The sequence below is a fragment of the Solanum tuberosum genome, unplaced genomic scaffold (genome assembly GCF_000226075.1).
Source record: "Solanum tuberosum cultivar DM 1-3 516 R44 unplaced genomic scaffold, SolTub_3.0 scf00195, whole genome shotgun sequence".
NCBI lineage: Eukaryota > Viridiplantae > Streptophyta > Magnoliopsida > Solanales > Solanaceae > Solanum > Solanum tuberosum.
In genome coordinates, this window is record NW_006239116.1 from 448,847 (window position 1) to 453,649 (window position 4,803).

The window sequence follows — 4,803 nt, forward strand, 5'->3', positions numbered from 1 at the left end:
GAGGAAAGGAATAACACACAATATTTGGAAATACAAAAAAGGTACTATAAATTACAATAACTAATAACTTAAAATATACTTAAAACATATAAAATATTTGTTGACTCTCTAAATTTCATTCATATTACATAAATTGAGATAACAAAATAGCTTATATTGACTTAAATTACACTGTCAATTTTTAATTTGTTTTGTATATTGACTTACATTATTTAAGAAGTAGTAAGTTAAAGTATTTTTTAATATAATAAATTTAATATTGTAAAAATAAATTAAAAAATATTATGATTAAAAATAAGTGTAAATTAGAAAATAAGTAAAAAATTATTTTTAGATAAAAGTGAATATTTATTTCTATACTTGTGTCCCATATTAAATCATAAATCATATATATATATACTTATATATATATACTACCTTAAAAGCATGAACTTCCTAACTTGAATATTAAATTACTATAATACCCCCAACTTATAAATCTAAATTTAGTATATATATTATATATTTAATATTATATTTATTTACGTTGTATTATATTAAAATCATACACCTTTTCAAATTGATGGGTAGTGACTTTTCAGAAGGGTTGTGACTTATCTGAAAAGGCACAATAAGAACCTTTTCATACTATCCTTTGTTGTCTTTAAATAGAGGGGGTTTCTCACACTTTTAAACTACAAATTTTGTGATTTTTCTATTCTTCTTCTTTAAACAACAAAGATTGTGAGAGTTGTTCAGTAATGCAATTACAAATTTTTTTGTGGGTAAATTAGATAGATCAACAAAAATTGATGCAACAAGGAGAATGAAATAACTCAACTTCAAATGAGAAGAGTATCTTGATAATTAATATATACTAATTTTCATAGCCATAAAATATACTTTTATAACAACTTCTACTTGACAAGAAGATCAATGATTTTCCGTTGCACAAACTACAACTTGGTGTTCAGAATCTGAAAAGTCTCAAAGTGTTGGAGAAAAATTATTTGATCAAAAACTTGTTTGAAGTGTCCAAACTACATTTAGTAAGTACTCTTTCGTTTCTAATTTATTTAGTGTACTTTTACTTTTATTCAGTTTAATATAGAATGTTATTTTTTCTTGGGGTGGGGGCGCATCTTTAAGACAACAAAGTGAAAAGACATTTTTGTATATTCTACATATGATCCTTAAATTAAAAGTCTTCTTTATTTTTTAAAATTTCATATCAAATTAAAATTAGACCAATCTATATCTATCTTTTTTTTTATCTGTCTATACTACCTAACTTTAAACACCAAATGTAGTATTCTTCTATATTTTATATTGTATTATATTTATTTATGTGTATTATACTATAATATATTAAAGACATACACCTTTTCACATTGAAGGGTTATGACATTTTCGAAGAGTTATAACTTTTCCGATGAGTTATGACCTTTTTGAAGGGCTGTGACTTTTCTATAGAGTTGTGACTTTTTGAAAGAGTTGTGACTTTTCCGAAGAGTTATGACTTTTCCGATTAGTTGTGACTTTTCGGAAGGGTTGTGAGTTTTCTAAAGGGTTGTGACATCTTTTTGATAAGGCACAATAAGTAGATTTTCATACACTACCCTTTGTTGGCTATAAAATGAGGGGCTTCCTCAAATTTTTAAACTATATTTAAAAAAAAAAAATATTCATTCTTCTTATTATTATTTTTATTCTTAAAACACCCTATTTAGTATATTTTCTATATTTTTATGATAAGGAACAATATGCACATACTAATACTACACTTTTTTTTAACTATAAATGGAGAGGTTTCTTCACTTTTTTAAACTGTGTTTTTTTATGTTTTCTATTCTTCTTTTCTTAAAACCTCAAGATTGATTTATAGACGTTGACAATCTCAAAGGTGAGTAAATAAGAACACTCTCGAACATGAATGTTAAATTAATCTAATATTCCAACTAAAACATCAAATTTAGTATATCTTCTATATTTATAACAATATTATTTATATTATATTAAAAGTACGAACACCAACAATACAATAATAACAAAGTAATGCACTATAGAGAAGGGAGGAGAAAGTATATTTAAGAGGTGTAACTAAGAGATTTTAAGAGTGACTGATTTTTTCTTAATTACATTCCCGTTATACAAATCAGGATTCCCTTTTAGTTTATTTATTTCCAAAACTAGCCTTCCACTTTCATGAAAAGTTGTGAGTTTTGTAAAAAGTTGTGACTTTTAAGAAAGGTTGTGACCTTTCCGAAGGGTTGTAACTTTTTCAAAGAGTTGGATCTTTCCGATAAGGCACAATAAGCATTTGTTCACACTACGTTTTGTTGTCTATAAATAGAGGGATTTCCTCTCATTTTAAAAAAATGAAAAAACTGAACTTCTTCTTCTTTCTTGTACAATTAAATATTCGTGTACTTTGCTCCTGTTGAGTGACTCACTAACATCATTGTTTTTGTATCAATACACACTAGTGAATAGAAATATTCTATCCTGAGATGATTTATTCCTTTAAACCATGGGTACTAGAGGGGAATAATTTCCTTAAGGGGACAATGTGCATTTAGTGAGCTCAATTTTTTCCTTTATGTTTCATTCTATTGTTACAGATCCTGATATGTTTTTTTACTATCATTAATTTGTGCTTATATTATTGATTGTTGTTTTTGAGTACATGTTTTAAACTTTGTTGTTTATGTTTCTGCAAAGTTATAGTTATAAGTATCTGTTAGTACATATTAAATGACACATGTTAATTGAATATTGAAGTAAGTTTTCTCTATTGAAATTGTTGAAGGTACAATAAAAAAAATTCTTAAAGATTTATACTACCATCTCTTGAATACAATTTGGTATGTTATTGTAACGACATAAAGACCTTAAAATTTTTATCGCACCTTGATGTGTGAAGTGAACCAAGAAAAGAAGACAAGAATTAAAAAACTTTTGACTCAGTGCAAGGATGTGCCAGATGACATATAAAGTAATATGACTAGACTAGAGCCTCTTTTACTCCCAAAGATAGAGTTAACCACACAATAAATTAATTGCTCATATTCAATATGAATTATGGGCAAATTCTCAAGTTTATTACAAGTTATAAATACTTTTCTTGAAGTGATAGATGTGTTTCTCGACACTGCGATTGGAATAGAAGTGTAATTTCAAATTGAACTCCATCACTCTGGTATGTTGATTTTTAAGAAACACTCAAACAAACTGAAAAATTTTGTGTAATAATTTTCCCTTTCAAGTATATATAATAAGTTGAATTGTTTTCCAATATGATACATTCTCCCTTATTTTCCATTTTAATAATTACTTATGATACATTTATATGAGGAACTTTAAAATGATATATGTAAAGAAAAATGTAGGGCTGAACTTTCTACACGTTAAAATTAGAATATTTGTTCATTTTTTTCATTCTTTTAGCATTCATTTATCCCTTCACCAACAATTATTTATTTATTAGAAAATTTAATATCTCAGATTGATATTCATTTGAATCTCAAAAAAATCAAATAGTAACATTCCTGGAAGCAAAATGATAAATTATAAAATCAAATTAAAAATGATTGATTGAAGGATAAATGATAAGATGTTATAATTATCATTTTTCTTAACATTATTAATGTTCGTTACTACGTAATCTTGTATGTAAGATAATATAGTGTTTTAGTTTTAGTGACGGATAGGTTTTAAGTAATACGTAGAATTAGAATATTTGTTCACTTTTTTCAGCCTTTTAGCATTTATTTATCCCTTCACCAACAATTATATATTTATTAGAAAATTTAATATCTCAAATTGATTTTCATTTGATTCCCCAAAATTATCAAATAGTAACACTTCCTGGAAGCAAAAGATAAATTATAAAATCAAATTAAAGATGATTGATTGAATGATAAATGATAAGATGTTATAATTATCATTTTCTTTACATTATTAATGTTCATTACTACGTAATGTAAGATAATATAGTGTTTTAGTTTTAATGACTAATAGGTTTTAAGTATTATTTTATAAATTTCGTGATATTAAATTTCCGCGCAAGGCACGATTAATTACTAGTCATAAATATTTGTGTTGCTATAAATCATTTAATTAAAAATTCAAAAAGAGTTGCATTGATAGGGGATTAAATATTAAAAGAAGTTACATTTTTTTTACATTAATGCTATAAATCACGACTTAAAATATTTGAAAATTATATAGGAAAATTGAGCGACCCTCTAAATTATATTCTTGCCACATAAGTTGGAACAAAGAGAATAATATATTATTTTAAAATTATGAAAATTCAATAGGTCACAATAATTTACAACTTAATTTTCTAAAAAGAGTATCTAAAAAATATTGGACGGCTCTCTAAATTCTATGGGTCACATAAATTATATATATGAGGCCCGTGCTGACAGTCATCTATCTTAGTACTAGATATGGGACCCCGTGCCAGCACGGGGCCCAATATATGTTACTGTTTATGGTACATATGAAATTTGAAGTTAATCAATTATTTAGTATGTTTTTATATATTTTAAGTTGCTAATTATTTGTATTTAGAGTATGTTTTACGTAAATATATTAGAAATCACAATAATTAACAAGTTAATATAAAAAAAAACTTATAAAAAATTCATTGACTTTTGAAATTTCATTTGTATCACATAAATCAGGACCGAGTAATATATATGAAAATTACATAAAACGTACTATAACTCACAATAATTAGCAACTTAAAATATCTATATATCTATATTTCTCCCAATTTATGCGGCATAGATGAAATTTTGAAAGTTAACAAAAACT